The 18,793-nt window shown below is 39.8% G+C and overlaps 1 non-coding gene across 1 annotated transcript; it reads left to right on the top strand.

Annotated features, from left to right (window-relative positions):
- Positions 1 to 9,523: 9,523 nt before the first annotated feature.
- Positions 9,524 to 9,595, top strand: TRNAM-CAU (transfer RNA methionine (anticodon CAU)). Its single transcript has one exon. It is a non-coding gene; the product is annotated as a tRNA-Met (tRNA).
- Positions 9,596 to 18,793: the final 9,198 nt, after the last annotated feature.

The raw sequence follows: 18,793 nt of genomic DNA, 5'->3' as shown, positions 1-18,793 counted from the left end.
CCGGTATCAGGGTCCTTTCCAGTGAATAGGCTTTTCACATCAGGTGGCCAAAATATTGGAGCTTTAGCTTCAGCATCAGTCCTTCCAATGAATATTCAGGGTTGATTTCCTTTAGGACTGACTGATTTTTATCTCCTCCCTATCTACTGTGTGTCAGGTACTCTTCACAAGTCTGGCTCACTCTGTGCCAGCTGTTGCAAATGGAGCATGCCTACTGTGTATTGGATGCTCTCCAGAAGGCGGCCTACTCAGTGTCAGGTGCTCTGTATAAAGCATCCCTGCTATGTGCCAAGTACTCTATGTTAACAGCACCAAATGCATGCTCGGTGCTTTATGTAAATATGCGTACTGTGTGTCAGGTACTCTACATAAAGCGTGCCTACAGTACGCTGGATACTCTAAACAAGTTGCCTACTGTATCCCAGGTGATCTACATAAAGCACGCCTACTGAGTTGCCAACATGCTACACAAAGAACATCTATTGTGTGCTGGGTATTCATGAAGCATGTGTACTGTGTGCCAGGTACTGTACATAAAATCCTCTCTCTGTGAATCAGGTGTTCTATGTAAAGTATACCTACTGTGAGTCAGATGTTCTGCAACAAGATAAAGATAATACTTCCTCCTTCCCTCAGTGCTCCTGGCCAACACATTGTGATCAGGCAGAAGACCCAAGGGATGGCAGGAGGGATGATACCTATTTAAAAGAAGAGCAAACTGAGGCTCAAAGAAGGCAAGCCTGGAGCCTAAGTTGTTGATCTGGAAGGAATCTATGCCCTATCCCCAAGCCTAAGCCTTTCCCCTCTGCCATGCTGCTCTACTCCCATTTATAAGGGACAGTGCTCAGTTAATCCAGGGACATTTATAGTGGTGGAATCTCAGGCAATATGGTGACCCCAGTGGGGCGATATCTTGAGGTCCTTGTATCACCACATGGATCATAGAACCATATTCAGAACACACCATCCAGTGGATCTCCAATGGATATACCATCTCCTCCTGGCCCGCTCTTGATCCTGTCCAGAATTGCTCTGAGAGGTTGTCTCAGGTGGACAGAAAACTTAAAGGATGGGGCTCCTAGAGGAGCTGCTGAGCAGGAGAGTATGGGAAAGACAGTCCTTAATTCCTCAATTAATGCCTTAATGCTTGTAGAACCAATGGCATGCAATAGCCCTTGTTTGTAGGGCTCATACTTTGTAAATTGTTGCTAAGTCGCTTCAGTTGTGTCCGACTCTGTGTGACCCCAGAGACGGCAGCCCACCAGGCTCCCCCATCCCTGGACTCTCCAGGCAAGAGTACTGGAGTGGGTTCCCATTTCCTTCTCTAAGGCATGAAAGTGAAAAGTGAAAGTGAACTCGCTCAGTCGTGTCCGACTCCCAGTAACCCCATGGACTGCAGCCTACCAGGCTCCTCCATCCATGGGATTTTCCAGGCAAGAGGACTGGAGTGGGTTGCAGTGGCAACTTTGTAAATGGCCCCTACTTAAACCAACTCTTATGTAGCTCATTTGAGGTCTCTGCCAGAACCCGACTATTACATTGACCAAAGGGATAGGACACCTCAGCAAACCAGTCATGTGAGTGTCCATGTTTGTGTAGGCATGGAAAATGTTGAAAAATTATACCTGACACCTGGATTGGGAGGGCGGAATAGGAGGAACAATGATTCTGTTAAATGTCTACATTTAACCAATTGTTTCCTTTTCTTAGATGAAGCCTGCAAACCATTTTTCATTATGATCGGTAATCTATGCAGTTACAAATCATATTTGTAAAAGGAAAAATTCATAGTGTTGTGCATAGTACCATGCTAACTGTTTGCTTAGTGCTATGCCAACCAGGTGGCAGCAAGAAATCCATGGGATCTGTAGAAACCAGAGAGAATTGAGATTGAGAACTAGAACGTCAGGTGCCAAATCAGGCCCCGTGAATGAATTTGGGCCGGTTTCTTTACCTTTCTGTGCCTCAATTTCTAACCTGAAAATTGAGGGTAATGACAAATAAAATCAAATGTGAAACTCAAATAAATTGAAATGAGTTAAGTGCTAATAAAAACACTCCCAGGCTCACAGTCATCACTAAGCCTGAATAATTGCCTTTATTTCACTTATTTTATGACAGAATGAGGACACAGACACAAGCCATGAGCCTTGATCCCCACTGGCATTGACATCATCTATCTTGAAGTCTGTGAATGTACACTGTTCTTTACTCCCTTGAAAGGTACAAGTGCTTGCTTGGGAACAGATGACTCATGGTCAATGCTAGGGTCAATTGTCCCTTTCTAGCTGTGTGACCTTGGGGAAGTGACTTGCCTTCTCTGTGCCTCATATTCCTCCTCAGCAAAATGGGAATAATAATAGGCTGTTGTGTTTGGAGGAGTAAGCTTATGTGTGTGTTTTAGTTTGCATTCTCTGGAAGTAGATCCTGATGAAAGGGTTCAAGTGTAAATAGTTTATTTTGAGGTGATGCTGAGGCAAGGCTTCTAATGCAAGTTGCTTCTTTGGAAGTGATCCCAGGAAATGCCAGTAGGGCACTGTGGAAGAGAGACTGTGAAGGGAAGGCAGTAGGTAAATGGTGCTTCAGCGAGAAGGCTCACATTGTGGGCACCTGGGTCTTAGTCCCTGGGGGACAGAAGAGAACATGCACCCACCAGTCCTTATTCAGGGTTGCTTTTAAGGGTGTTATTTCTCCATAATGTCCTTCCAGTACTGCTTGGGTGAGATCTGGGGACAGAGGTAGGAGCCTCCCACAGCTGTTGATGTGAGGAACATAACGTGGTATGGACTGTTAGAGTGGTTCAGTGACTTCAAGATACATACACTCACACCCTTACACACATATACACATGTACACAGTTACATAAACAATCACATATGTATACACACTGTGTGCACATAGACACATATAAACACAGTGACATGTACCTACATGTGCTTGCATTTACATACATGCTCTTATGCACATGTGCACATACATGTACAAAGCACATTACACTAATGCATGTACCCATGCACACAATTACATACATGCAGTCACACACACACCATCACCCACTGATACCTAGGCATACACACAGTCCCACACATAGTCACAGAGTTACACACACACTCATGGAGACTGAATGTCTTAGAGTTTGTTGTCTCTGAATCTTCTAGCAGAATGAGTCTACAACACACACAGGAGTGGAATGGGTACCCCACAGCAGCCAGTTACTGGACCAGGCCTGAGTGAGTCTTGAGAATTAAACAGGAGGCTTATGACCCCATGCCTCTCTTCCTCCTCTCTCTCATTCGTTCACCATCACAGCCCTTAGTGGAAAGTCAAAATCCATTTGTAGTGGAAGAGGAAATATTTGAAGCTTATGTACAGATAACACTTTGAAGGAGTTAGCTCCATGGTGGGGAAAACTCTGCGTTAACTGGTAGGAAAGTGGGATGAAGCAAAGGTTTTTTTTTTTTAAAGATTGATGTAATAACAGCATTATTTGTATTCCACTGAGAATGATGCAATAGACTTCAGGATACACGGTCAATATAAAAAATTAATTTTATTTTTACATTCCAGGGGTCAGCAAACTATGGTCTATGGACCATATCTGACCTGTGGCCTCTTTTTATAAGATATATAAGCAAAGAATCATTTTATATTTTAAAAGAATTGTAGAAGAAGGAGAGGAAGGGGAGGAGGAGTAACTGAATATGGCCTGCAAGCACTAAAATATTTACTATATGGGTCCCTACAGAAAAAATATGTCAACTCTGCTGTACACTAGCAATAAACAATCGGAAAATGTTTTCAAATGCCATTTTTTCAAGTATCATTAACTGGAAAAAGTGGAATACTCAGGTGTAAATCTAACAAAATATGTACATGAATTCCAGGATGAAAACTTCAAGATGCTGATAAAAGAAATCCAAGAAGACCCAAATTAGTGAAGAGATATACAATGTTCATGGACTGGAAAACTCAATATTGGTAAGATCTTAAGTCTTCTAAAACTGATCTACAAATTCTGAGAAATCACAGTCTCAGGAGGAACTTTTGTAGAAATAAGATGATTATAAATTTTCATGAAAATGCAAAGGACCTAAAATAGCCAAAATTGTTCTAAAAAAGAAAAATAAAGTTGAAGGATTTATGAGACCCCTTTCAAGACATATTATAAAACAGCAGTAATATGACTGGGTGAAGATACTGGCCAAAGACTAGACACATAAATCAATTGACTGGAACAGAGAGTCCATAACTTTAAAAAAAAACAAGGCAAGTCAAAGCACAAAAGACAGTCTTTTCAATAACTGGTACTGGAAAAACTGAACATTCACATGAAAAAAAGTCAATTTATATGTCACACCTTATATAAATTCAATTTAATATGAATCATGGAATTAAATAATGTAAAAATATAAAATTTTAGAAGAAAAAACTAGAAGAGAGTCTTTGCAGCCATAAGTTAAACAAAAAATTCTTATATATAACATCATCAGGATAAATTATAAAATGAAAGAAATGGTAAATTGCACTTTATAAACATTTAAAAATTTTGCTTTGTGAAAGAAATAATGGCACACACTTGGAAAAAAAGACATACAAATCATATATCCTATAAACGACTTATATAAAATCCAATAATCAGAAGGTAGACAATTCAAGGGAAATTAATGGGCAAAAGATTTGAAAAGATGCTTTACCACAGAAGGTATATGGATGGCAAATAGGCACATGAAAAAATGTTCAACATCATTAGTTATTGTGTGTGTGTGTGCGCACTCAGATGTGTCTGACTCTTTGTGACCCCATGGTCTATAGCTCGCCAGGCTCCTCTGTCCATGGAATTTTCAGGCAAGAATACTGAAGTGAGTTGCCGTGTCCTACTCCAGGGGATCTTCCAGATCCGGGGACCTATCCCATGTGTCTTGCATCTCCTGCATTGGCAGCCAGATTCACTGTAATATATCATTGTACACCCATAAGAATGGCTGGGGAAACACTGACACATTCAGATGTCAGTGAATATGGGGAACAACCAGAACTCTCAGACATTAATGATAAGAATTTTCAATGACATGGACACCTATGGAAAACGGTATGGAGGTTCCTCAAAAGATTAAAAATAAAGCTACCATATGGCCCAGCAAAACTGAAATCAGGATTTCCTAGAGATATCTGCTTTCCAATCTTCATTGCAGCATTACTCACAATATCAGTGGATAAATGGATAATAAACAATGGAATATAATTCAGCCAGGAGAAAGAAGGAAAATCTGTTTGCAACAACGTGGTTGGACTTGGCAGCATTATGCTAAGTGAAATAAGTTAGAGAAAGACAAATATAGCTATCCTTTCATATCTGAGGATTCTGCATCTGCCGATTCAGCCAATCCCAATCCAAAAAGATTCAGGGGGAGGGGAGGAGGGGAAGTTCAAAAAGTTCCAAAAAGCAGAACTTAAATTTGCTGTGCACCAACAAATATTTACATATTGTTTACATTGTGTTAGGCATCAAAAGGGCTTCCCTGGTGGCTCAGTGGTAAAGAACCAGCCTATCAATGCTGGAGACATGGATTCAGTCCCTGGGTTGGGAAGGACCCCTGTAGTATGAAATGGCAATCCACTCCAGTATTCTTGCCTAGAGGATCCCATGGACAGAAGAACCTGGTGGGCTACAGTCCATGGGGTCACAAAAGAGTTGGACATGACTCAGCAACGAAACAACAACAACAAGGCATTATAAGTAATCTAGAGATAATTTCAAGTATACAGGAGGTTATGTGTAAGTTATATACAAGTACTACACCATTTTACATGAAGGGCTTGAGCATCCCCAGATTTGGTTATCCACAAGGAGTCTTGGAACCAATCCCTCCATTCCCCTCCCCCTCAAGTACTGAGGGATAACTGTAGTGTATGATAATACTTATATGTGGAATCTAAAAAAGACAAGCTCAAAGAAGCTACGAGTAGAGTAGTGGTTACTGGGAGTTTGAGAAATGAAGAGATACTGATCAAAGGATGCAACCTTTCAGTTATAAGTTAACTAGTTTGGGGACATAATGTACAGTATGGTGACTACATGGTACTGTGTCACAAGCTTGAATGTCCCTGAGAGAGGGATCTTAAATGTTCTGGTCAGAAAAAGATAAATGTAAGAATGTGATGGGGTAAGAGGTAGTAACTAATATCATGTGGTCATCACTTTCAAAGTTATAAATCTATTGAATCAATGTGTTGCGCACCTTTGAGTGACAAAATGTTATGTGTCAATTATATCACAATAAGGCTGGGAATTTTAATTAAAAATTTTAAATGGTGCACTTTGAAATATAGTTTGGCTGTTTCCTCTAATGTTAAACATGCACATATAATATGACCCAGCCATCCCACTCCAAGACCAATGAACACTTATATACAAATATCCACAGTAGCTTTGTTTAGAATAGGACAAAATTGAAAACAATCCACGTTTTCCAACTGTGGAAGAAAATGTGGCACATCATACTATGGAATATTACTTAGCAATAAAATACCAAAGTACTGAATAATGCAACATAAATGAATCATTAATGCATTGTTAGGTGAAAGATTCCAGATGATAAGGATGGAGAATAGATCACTGGCAGGAGTTGGGATGAAAATGTTTTGATTATCAAGGGTGACTATGGTAGTGGTGGCTATACCACTCTAGACACTTCAAAACTTAGAACTGTACACCAAATAGAGCAATCTTTACTTTTTATAAATTTGATAAACTTACATACTTGTTTAAGATGAGGCTGAAGGTATTAAGAACATATATTATCAGCATAAATATACTATGAAATGATATACAAAAAGTCAGAAAATTGCTCAGATGTGTCCAACTATTTGTGACCCCATGGACTATGCAGTCCATGGAATTCTCCAGGCCAGAATACTGGGCCTTTCCCTTCTCCATTGGATCCTCCCAACCCAGGGATTGAACTCAGGTCTCCCACATTGCAGTCAGATTCTTTACCAGCTGAATCACAAGGGAAGCCCTATACAAAAAGTAAAGCATTTACTTAAAGATGAAAAAAAAAATGGGAAAATGAAGTACATATGGAGAAGCAATGCTTTTCACTGAGCATCTTATTTTCTACATGAGTGAATGTATTCTCCATCAAAAATATTACGTTTAATAAGTTAAGCATCACTCTTCAAAGAGTCTCATCTACTAAACCTTTAGGGGCTCTCCACTGATCTAACGCACTTGGGGCTGAGATATATCTTGAAAATTATTTCCTTGGGAGATGAGGCATGACCTTTGAAGCCAAGCTAACAAAACTTACCTCCACTCCACCATTCATCAATTAATTGACCTTGAGCAAGTGAGTTAATCACTCCAATCCGAAAGACTGAGGTGAGGATGAAATCAGGGTTTATCTGGGGGAGCTGAAGTGTTATCACCTTCTCCCTTCCAGTGATCTACTTCTGTTAATAGGACCAAAAGCATCAAGGTCTGTGGAGTCATCAAGTCTTATGTGTTGTATGAAAAGTGTTTAATACACCCACATCTTACATGAATGCATGTAAGATGCTACTGCTATAGAAATAAAATTTCTACATCAAAGGTTATGTGATTAAGAGTAACTCATTAAGTAATTGATAATGATATCTCAAGTTGTCAAGGTACATAAAGATTATTTTTTGCAAAGTGAAGACAAACTAAATTGTTTTCTATCATAATATCATTTATGAAAATAAAGAATGGATTGAATACTTAACACGTAGAGATTTTAAAGATCTTCAAGATGATGATTGCACTTTGTGGAGGGATATTCATGATTTATCATTTAATAAAAATTCCAGATTAATGATATATTTCTTATTTAATGAAAAATCCAGATTAACAAGAAAAATATAAGATAAAATAACATTTTTTTTGTTGAGGTAAAAGTCACATAAAATAAAATTTATTCAATTATAGGGCTTCCCTGATAGCTCAGTTGATAAAGAATCCGCCTGCAATGCAGGAGACCCTGGTTCAGTTCCTGGGTTGGAAAGATCCACTGGAGAAGCGATAGGCTACCCACTCCAGTATTCTTGGGCTTCCTTTTGATAGTGCAGTTGGTAAAGAATCTGCCTTTACCAACTGAGAATTCCATGGACTGTGTAGTCCATGTGGAATCCATTGTGGATTGATGTTCATGATATATTGTTTAATGAAAAATCCAGATTAACAAGAAAAATGTAAGATAAAATAGCATTTTTTTTGTTGAGGTAAAAGTTACACAAAATAAAATTTATTCAATTATAGAATTCATAGCATTAAAAAGTGTTCAATTTCATCCATCTAGTACATTCAGTGTTGTGCAACCACCACCTCTCCTCTATCTAGTTCCAAGATATTTCCATCACCTGAAAAGGAGACCTGTACCCATTAACAGTCACCCTCTGTTTTGCCTCCAGCTCCTAGATCTATCTATATGGATTTGCCTATTCTGCATATTTCATATAAATGGAATCATACAATATGTGACTTTTTGTGTCCAGTTCCTTTCCTTTATCATAGCTATGGTTTATACAGTAGTCATGTATTGCTGTGAGAGTTGGACCATAAAGAAGGCTGAGTGCTGAAGAATTGATGCTTTAGAATTGTGGTGTTGGAGAAGACCCTTGAGAATCTCTTGGATGGCAAGGAGATCAAACCAGTCAATCCTAAAGGAATTCAACCCTTAACATTCATTGAAAGGACTGATGCTGAAGCTGAATTTCAAATACTCTGGCCATCTGATGCAAAGAGCTGACTCATTGGAAAAGACCCTAATGTTGGGAAAGACTGAGGGCAGGAGGAGAAGGGAACGGCAGAGGATGAGATGTTTGAATGGCATCATTGATGCAATGGACATGAATTTGAGCTAAATCCAGGAGACAGTGGAGGACAGAGGAGTCTGCTGTGCTGCAGTCCATGGGGTTACAAAGAGTCAGATATGACTTAGTAACTCAACAACAACATTTCTTGTTATGGATATAACTTATTTTATTTATTCATTTATCTGTTAATGGATATTTGAATTGTTTCCCAAATATTCAACTTTAGGCAACTGTGGATGTGCCACTACTGAAGGGCTGTATACAACTTTTTGTTTAAACGTCTGTTTTCAGTTCTTTTGGATACATGCCCAGGCATAGGATGGTATGGTCACAGAGCAATTTTAGGCTTAATTTATTGAGAAAACACCAAGCTGTTTCCATAGTGGCTGCACTCTTACATTCCCAACAGCAATATATTAGGGTTCCAATTAACCCGTGCATCCTCACCTACACTTGTGATCTTCCATTTTTATGATTTTATCATCCTAGTGGGTGTGAAGTGATATCACCTTGTGGCATTGACTTGCATTTCCCTAATGACTCATGACGTTCAGTATCTTTCCATGTGCTTTTAGTCAGTAAAATAGAATTTTAAAAGGGAGATTATATGTGAATGTAATACATTCAGAAGTAAAGTCAAATTTTTACTGTTATAAGATTATATAGAAATTTAAAGTTAAAAAGTCAGAGCAGAGTGGTGCAGCGGAAGCGTGCTGGGCCCATAACCCAGAGGTCGATGGATCGAAACCATCCTCTGCTAAAGATTTTGTAGAGTCTTGAGTACATGCGGCCTCTGAGAAAGTGTATTTCATAGGCTTCTTTGGTGGCTCAGTCAGTAAAGAATCTTCCTGCAATGTGTGAGACTCAGGTTCTATCCCTGGGTCAGGAAGATCCCCTGGAGAAGGGAATAGCTACCCACTCCAGTAATTTTAGTAGATTTGCTAGGAGAATTCCACGCACAGAGGAGCCTAGCAGGCTACAGTTCATGGAGTCGCAAAGAGCTGGATGCGATTGACACTTTCACTTTAAAATTTGGCAGTATATGTGAGAGAATATGAAGTGATTACTTTGGCATGTTTGGATTATGGATATGATTTTTTTTTCTTACTTTTTCTTCACTGTGGTTTTTTCTATGACAAGGTATAATTTGGGGGAAAGGAAAAACATTCATAAATATTTACTTATTTATCTGCCTGTTCTGGGTCTTGGTCGCAGCATGCAGAATCTTTATTTACAGAACGCAAACTCTTAGTTGCGGCAGGTGGACTATATATTGAGCCTGGGCTACCTGCATTGCGAGCACTGAGTCTAAGCTACTGGACCACCAGGGCAGTTACCCCCACTTTTCTGTTTTGTTTTTTTTTTTTTTTTTTTTTTTTTTTTTTATTTTTTTTTTTTTTTGATTATAATTTCTTTTTTTTTTTTTTTTTTTTATAAATTTATTTATTTTACTTGGGGGCTAATTACTTTACAATATTGTAATAGTTTTTGCCATACATTGACAAGAATCAGCCATGGGTTTACATGTGTTCCCCTTCCCGAACCCCCCACCCACCTCCCTCCCCATCCCATCCCTCTGGATCATCCCACTGCCCCGGCCCCGAGCCCTTGTCACATGCATCGAACATGGAATGGTGTTCTGTTTCACATATGACAATACACATGTCTCAATGCCATTCTCCCAGAACGTCCCACCCTCACCTTCTCCCTCAGAGTCCATAAAATTGTTCCATGCATCTGTGTCTCTCATTCTGTCCCGCATATAGGGTTATCGTTACCATCTTTCAGATTCCATATATATGCATTAGTATACTGTATTGTTGTTTTTCTTTCTGGCTTACTTCACTCTGTATAATGGGCTCCAGTTTCATCCATCTCAGTAGAACCGGTTCAAATGTATTTTTTTTAATGGCTGAGTAATATTCCATTGTGTATATGTACCACAGCTTCCTTATCCATTCATCTGCTGATGGACATCTAGGTTGCTTCCATGTCCTGGCTATTGTAAACAGTGCTGCGATGAACATTGGGGTACACGCGTCTCTTTCAATTCTGGTTTCCTCGGTGTATATGCCCAGCAGTGGGATTGCTGGGTCATATGGCAGTTCTATTCCCAGTTTTTTAAGGAATCTCCACACTGTTCTCCATAGTGGCTGTACTAGTTTGCATTCCCACCAACAGTGTAAGAGGGTTCCCTTTTCTCCACACCCTCTCCAGCATTTATTGCTTGTAGACTTTTGGATAGCAGCCATTCTGACTGGTGTGAAATGATACCTCATTGTGGTTTTGATTTGCATTTCTCTAATAATGAGTGATGTTGAGCATCTTTTCATGTGTTTGTTAGCCATCTGTATGTCTTCTTTGGAGAAATGTCTGTTTAGTTCTTTGGCCCATTTTTTGATTGGGTCATTTATTTTTCGGGAATTCAGCTGCAGAAGTTGCTTGTATATTTTGGAGATTAATTGTTTGTCTGTTGCTTCATTTGCTATTATTTTCTCCCATTCTGAAGGCTGTCTTTTCACCTTGTTTATAGTTTCCTTTGTTGTGCAAAAGCTTTTAATTTTAATTAGGTCCCATTTGTTTATTTTTGCTTTTATTTCCAATATTCTGGGAGGTGGGTCATGGAGGATCCTGCTGTGATTTATGTCGGAGAGTGTTTTGCCTATGTTTTCCTCTAGGAGTTTTATTGTTTCTGGTCTTACGTTTAGATCTTTAATCCATTTTGAGTTTATTTTTGTGTACGGTGTTAGGAAGTGTTCTAGTTTCATTCTTTTACAAGTGGTTGACCAGTTTTCCCAGCACCACTTGTTAAAGAGGTTGTCTTTTCTCCATTGTATATTCTTGCCTCCTTTGTCGAAGATAAGGTGTCCATATGTGCGTGGGTTTATCTCTGGGCTTTCTATTTTGTTCCATTGATCTATATTTCTATCTTTGTGCCAGTACCATACTGTCTTGATGACTGTGGCTTTGTAGTAGAGTCTGAAGTCAGGCAGGTTGATTCCTCCAGTTCCATTCTTCTTCCTCAAGATTGCTTTGGCTATTCGAGGTTTCTTATATTTCCATACAAATTGTGAGATGATTTGTTCTAGTTCTGTGAAAAATACCATTGGTAGCTTGATAGGGATTGCATTGAATCTGTAGATTGCTTTGGGTAGAATACTCATTTTCACTATATTAATTCTTCCAATCCATGAACACGGTATATTTCTCCATCTGTTTGTGTCCTCTTTGATTTCTTTCATCAGTGTTTTATAGTTTTCTATATATAAGTCTTTTGTTTCTTTAGGTAGATATATTCCTAAGTATTTTATTCTTTTTGATGCAATGGTGAATGGTATTGTTTCCTTAATTTCTCTTTCTGTTTTCTCATTATTGGAGTATAGGAATGCAAGGGATTTCTGTGTGTTAATTTTATATCCTGCAACTTTACTATATTCATTGATCAACTCTAGTAATTTTCTAGTAGAGTCTTTAGGGTTTTCTATGTAGAGGATCATGTCATCTGCAAACAGTGAGAGTTTTACTTCTTCTTTTCCTATCTGTATTCCTTTTATTTCTTTTTCAGCTCTGATTGCTGTGGCCAAAACTTCCAAAACTATGTTGAATAGTAGTGGTGAAAGTGGGCATCCTTGCCTTGTTCCTGACTTTAGGGGAAATGCTTTCAATTTTTCACCATTGAGGATAATGTTTGCTGTGGGTTTGTCATATATAGCTTTTATTATGTTGAGATATGTTCCTTCTATTCCTGCTTTCTGGAGGGTTTTAATCATAAATGGATGCTGAATTTTGTCAAAGGCTTTTTCTGCATCTATTGAGATAACCATATGGTTTTTTTCTTTCAATTTGTTAATGTGGTGTATTACATTGATTGATTTGCGGATGTTAAAAAAACCTTGCATTCCTGGGATAAAGCCCACTTGGTCATGATGTATGATCTTTTTAATATGATGTTGGATTCTGTTTGCTAGAATTTTATTAAGGATTTTTGCATCTATGTTCATCAGTGATATTGGCCTGTAGTTTTCCTTTTTTGTGACATCTTTGTCTAGTTTTGGAATTAGGGTGATGGTGGCCTCATAGAATGAGTTTGGAAGTTTACCATCTTCTGCAATTTTCTGGAAGAGTTTGAGCAGGATAGGTGTTAGCTCTTCTCTAAATTTTTGGTAGAATTCCGCTGTGAAGCCGTCTGGTCCTGGGCTTTTGTTTGCTGGAAGATTTCTGATTACACTTTCGATTTCCGTGCTTGTGATGGGTCTGTTAAGATCTTCTATTTCTTCCTGGTTCAGTTTTGGAAAGTTATACTTTTCTAAGAATTTGTCCATTTCTTCCAAGTTGTCCATTTTATTGGCATATAGCTGTTGGTAGTAGTCTCTTATGATCCTTTGTATTTCTGTGGAATCTGTTGTGATCTCTCCATTTTCATTTCTAATTTTGTTGATCTGATTCTTCTCCCTTTGTTTCTTGATGAGTCTGGCTAATGGCTTATCAATTTTGTTTATCTTCTCGAAAAACCAGCTTTTAGTTTTGTTGATTTTTGCTATGGTCTCTTTTGTTTCTTTTGCATTTATTTCTGCCCTAATTTTTAAGATTTCTTTCCTTCTACTGACCCTGGGGTTTTTCATTTCTTCCTTCTCTAGTTGCTTTAGGTGTAGAGTTAGTTGATTTATTTGATTTTTTTCTTGTTTCTTGAGGTACGCCTGTATTGCTATGAACCTTCCCCTTAGTATTGCTTTTACAGTGTCCCATAGGTTTTGGGTTGTTGTGTTTTCATTTTCATTCGTTTCCATGCATAATTTTATTTCTTTTTTGATTTCTTTTGTGATTTGTTGGTTATTCAGAAGCGTGTTGTTTAGCCTCCATATGTTGGAACTTTTAATAGTTTTTTTCCTGTAATTGAGGTCTAATCTTACTGCATTGTGGTCAGAGAAGATGGCTGGGATGATTTCAATTTTTTTGAATTTACCAAGGCTAGATTTATGGCCCAGGATGTGATCTATCCTGGAGAAAGTTCCATGTGCACTTGAGAAAAAGGTAAAATTGATTGTTTTGGGGTGGAAACTCCTGTAAATATCAATTAAATCTAATTTGTCTATTGTATCATTTAAAGTTTGTGTTTCCTTGTTAATTTTCTGTTTAGTTGATCTATCCATATGCATGAGTGGAGTATTAAAGTCTCCCACTATTATTGTGTTATTGTTAATTTCCCCTTTCATACTTGTTAGTATTTGCCTTATATATTGTGGTGCTCCTATGTTGGGTGCATATATATTTATGATTGTTACGTCTTCTTCTTGAATTGATCCTTTGATCTTTATGTAGTGTCCTTCTTTGTCCCTTTTCACATCCTTTATTTTAAAGTCTATTTTATCTGAAATGAGTATTGCGACTCCTGCTTTCTTTTGGTCTCCATTTGCATGGAATATGTTTTTCCATCCTTTCACTTTCAGCCTGTGTGTGTCCCTAGTTTTGAGGTGGGTCTCTTGTAGACAGCATATATAGGGGTCTTGTTTTTGTATCCATTCAGCAACCCTTTGCCTTTTGGTTGGGGCATTCAACCCATTTACATTTAAGGTAATTATTGATAAGTATGATCCCGTTGCCATTTACTTTGTTGTTTTGAGTTCGTGTTGAAACATCCTTTCTGTGTTTCCTGTTTAGAGAAGATCCTTTAGCATTTGCTGGAGAGCTGGTTTGGTGGTGCTGAATTCCCTCAGCTCTTGCTTGTCTGTAAAGCTTTTGAATTCTCCTTCATATCTGAATGAGATCCTTGCTGGGTACAGTAATCTGGGTTGTAGATTATTCTCTTTCATTACTTTAAGTATGTCCTGCCATTCCCTTCTAGCCTGAAGGGTTTCTATTGAAAGATCAGCTGTTATCCTTATGGGGATCCCCTTGTGTGTTATTTGTTGTTTTTCCCTTGCTGCTTTTAATATTTGTTCTTTGTGTTTGATCTTTGTTAATTTGATTAATATGTGTCTTGGGGTGTTTCGCCTTGGGTTTATCCTGTTTGGAACTCTCTGGGTTTCTTGGACTTCTGTGACTATTTCTTTCCTCAATTTAGGGAAATTCTCAACTATTATCTCCTCGAGTATTTTTTCATGGCCTTTCCTTTTATCTTCTTCTTCTGGGACTCCTATGATTCGAATGTTGGGGCGTTTCATATTGTCCCAGAGGTCCCGGAGGTTTTCCTCATTTCTTTTGATTCTTTTTTCTTTTTTCCTCTCTGCTTCGTTTATTTCCATCATTCTATCTTCTACCTCACTTATCCTATCTTCTGCCTCCGTTATTCTACTGTTGGTTCCCTCCAGAGTGTCTTTTATCTCCTTTATTTCATTATTCATTCTATATTGATTCCTTTTTATTTCTTCTAAGTCCTTGATAAACATTTCTTGCATCTTCTCAATCTTTGTCTCCAGGCTATTTATCTGTAACTCCATTTTGCTTTCAAGATTTTGGATCATTTTTATTATCCTTATTCTAAATTCTTTTTCGGATAGATTCCCTATCTCCTCCTCTTTTGTTTGGCTTTGTGGGCATTTCTCATTTTCCTTTACTTGCTGAGTATTTCTCTGCCTTTTCATCTTGTTTAGATTGCTGTGTTAGGCGTGGCCCTTCTGTATTCTGGTAGTATGAAGTTCCTCTTTGTTGTGGAGGTTCCTCACTGCGGTTGGGGTTGGACAGGTGGCTTGTCAAGGTTTCCTGGTTGGGGGAGCTTGTGTCGGTGTTCTGGTGGGTGGAGCTGGATTTCTGCTCTCTTGAGTGTAATGGAGTGACCAGTATTAATTTTTGAGATGTCTATGGATTTGGTGTGCCTCTGGGCAGCCTGTATATTGATGCTCAGGTCTATGTTCCTGCGTTGCTGGAGAATTTGCGTGGTATGTCTTGCTCTGGAACTTATTATCTCTTGGGTGGAGCTTGGTTTCAGTGAATTTATGGAGGCTATTGGATGGTCTCTTATTAATTAATGTTTCCCCTGGCTTTCAGTCTTATTCTTGCAGTAGCCTCAAGACTTCTCCTTCCATACAGTCTCAATAATAAAACTTTTAGGTTAATGGTGAAAAGATTCTCCACAGTGAGGGATACCCAGAAAGGTTCACTGAGTTACATGGAGAGATGAGGTGGGGGGGGTGGGTTGAAGTGACCAGGAGGGGAAGAGGGGAATTCAAATGTGGAGAGAGCAATCTAGCCAGTAAGCACTTCCCTCCGTGCTTTCCACAGTTTGGAACCCTCAGAGTGATTCACAGAGATACATAGAGAGGGGGGAGGAAGGTAACAGAGGTGAGCATGAGTAGAAAGGGAGGAATTAAGAGGGGAGAGAGAGATCTGGGCAGTATCCTGTTCCTGAAGTGTTCTCCGGTACCCAGAACACCCTCAGAGATTCACAGAATTGGGTTGAGAAGAGAAGGAGGAGGGTGGGAGATAGAGGTTCCCTGGGGGAGAAGAAAGAGCATCAATAGGGGGAGAGAGTGATCAGGCCAGTGATCACACTCCTGAGTAAAAATGGGTCCTAAAGATTGGGTTCTTAAATGTACAAAGTTGATATCAAATATGTAAAACACAGATTAAAAATCTAGAGTAGAGGTTAGACTCTTATAAAACTTACAATCTAAAAAAAAAAAAAGAGAAAAAAAAAAGAAAAAAGGGAACAGTGTAAAAAGAAAAAAAAAACAGTAAAACAGTAAAAAAAGAAACAGTAAAAAAATGTAGAACAGGAAAAAAACATTAAAAAAAAAAAAACACAAAAGGTATAAGATATATGTATGTAGTTTGCTTCAAAAATAGGGTTGTTTTTTTTTTTTGCAAGTTAATAGTGTGTTATGAAAATGAAAGTTAAAGGTGTAATAGAGGACTTGAAGAAAAAGGAAAGAAGAGAAAAAAAAAATTTTTTTTTTTATTAAAAAAAAAAAAATTAAAAAAAAAATTAAAAAAAAAAAATAATAGTAAAAAATATATATATCCCGGACTTTCTCTGGAGCTGTTGTGAGCAGTGTGGGATCTGCTCAGTTTTAGATAGATCCTTATTCCTGCTTATACTTTTCAAGATCTGTAGGTCCTTTTTAATGCAGTCGGTATTAGCTACAGGGATCTTAATCTGTTGGCCTGTCCCTTCCAATGCACTTCCCTCTGTTTATTTGGCTTCTGTTTGGAGATCTCTTCAGTATCTAATTTCCGCCCTGCAACAAAGCGGTGGAGGTGATCTCTTTAGGTTCGCTTGTTCAATCGTGCTGTGGGGAGGAAGGAACACTGCAATTCTGGCGTGTGTGTGGTAAGCTCGCAGTGTCTCGGCCGCACTGGGTTCGCCCCCGCTCACGGCGTGTGTGCTTTCCCCGTCTACCCTGCTCAGGCTTCAGGTTACTCGGCCGGGGAGCGGGCCCTGAGCTGCGTGCACTTCCCAGGACTAAGCCGCTCAGGTTCAGGCTCCCGGTTACTCCACAAAGGCGCAGACTCGATTTTGCCCGCGGCTTGTGCCGTTCCCGGTCGGAGCTGCCCAGGCGGCCAGGAGTTTGGCGAGGGCGCTGTCCCCTGTTGGGGCGGTGCGGCTTATCACCTCCCTGGTCCCCGCCTCGGTTTACGGGCGCGCCCGGCTCCGGTGTGCTTTGTGTCGGTTCTGGGGAGCTGGTCTCTGGCTGCGACCCTCCCGGCTGCTGTCGACCCTCCGGGATCTCAGGCAGTCTTTGCTTAAAAACTGGGAGCCTGTTTGCAGTTTGGTAGGGGGTGCCCTCTCTGGAGCCGAGTTTGCCCCTTTCCGGCTCTAGCGGGCCCCGCCTGCCCGCTGTGTCCGGCGGGGGATGGCGCGGTCCGCAGCCGGCTAGCTCTCCTCTGGTATCGCTCAGTCCTTTGTTCTGTGAGCGGGCCGGCAGTGCCTTAGAGTTGGGCTTTTCGCGGGATAGTTCTCTCTCTCTCTCGCTGTCCCACAGTTTAGGTTACTATCTCACGTTAGCTCCCTCAGATTGCCCTCGGGGCACTCGGGCCCGGTCCTTACCCTAGGCAATGCCGCCCGCTCCTCTCCGTTCAGCCCCCACTTGCTGGTGGCGGATGATGCGAGCGTCTGGGGTTCTTTGCTGGGAGTTGCTTTAGGCACGTAATCTGTCGATTTTATTTATTTTTTCCTCCCAGTTACGTTGCCCTCCGAGATAAAAAATCCTCCCCCACACCCGCCGGTGAGAGGGTTTCCTGGTGCTTGGAAATTCCTCCTCTTTTACGACTCCCTCCCCGGGACGGGTCTCCGTCCCTAACTCTTTTGTCTCTCTTTTTATCTTTTATAATTTCTCCTACCTCTTTTGAAGATAATGCGCAGTTTTTGTGAAAGCCTGACGTCCTCAGCCAGCCTTCAAAAGTAGTTTTGTGAAGTTTGGTCAGCGTTCAGATGTTCTTTCGATAAATTTGTGGAGGAGAGAGTGGTCTCCCCGTCCTATTCCTCCGCCATCTTCTGCTCTCCCCCCCTCTGTTTTGTTTTTAAAGAAAAACATTTTAATAAGAACTCTGAAGACAAAGAAAAACATATGCAATTTTCAGCTTAGAATACATGAAATATTTACTAATTTCATGTTATAGGATTTATTTCTTATTATTCAACCATTAAGTCTTCTGACCCAAGCTTGTAGAATCCCAAAAGGGTCTGATACTAAGACTATGCCAGGACCCCCTGCTACCTCAGTGGGGCTAGTCCTGGAGCAGCCGCTATCCCAGGTGCTGAAGGAAGTGGCCCCACTCCTGCCCCCTCCAACTTCTCTCACTATTGAGGACTCTCTTCCCCTCCACTTCCTAGAACATCCTAATGAAAATGAAGTCCTGGACCTAGATGTCCATCAGCAGACGAATGGATAAGGAAGCTGTGGTACATATACACAATGGAATATTACTCAGCCATTTAAAAAAAATACATTTGAATCGGTTCTACTGAGATGGATGAAACTGGAGCCCATTATACAGAGTGAAGTAAGCCAGAAAGAAAAAC

Source organism: Giraffa tippelskirchi, chromosome 6, assembly GCF_054371585.1.
Source record: "Giraffa tippelskirchi isolate mGirTip1 chromosome 6, T2T-mGirTip1v1.2.pri, whole genome shotgun sequence".
NCBI classification, from domain to species: Eukaryota; Metazoa; Chordata; class Mammalia; order Artiodactyla; family Giraffidae; genus Giraffa; species Giraffa tippelskirchi.
The sequence above is the reverse complement of the archived record's forward strand: the minus strand, read 5'-3'. Positions and strand labels throughout refer to the sequence as shown.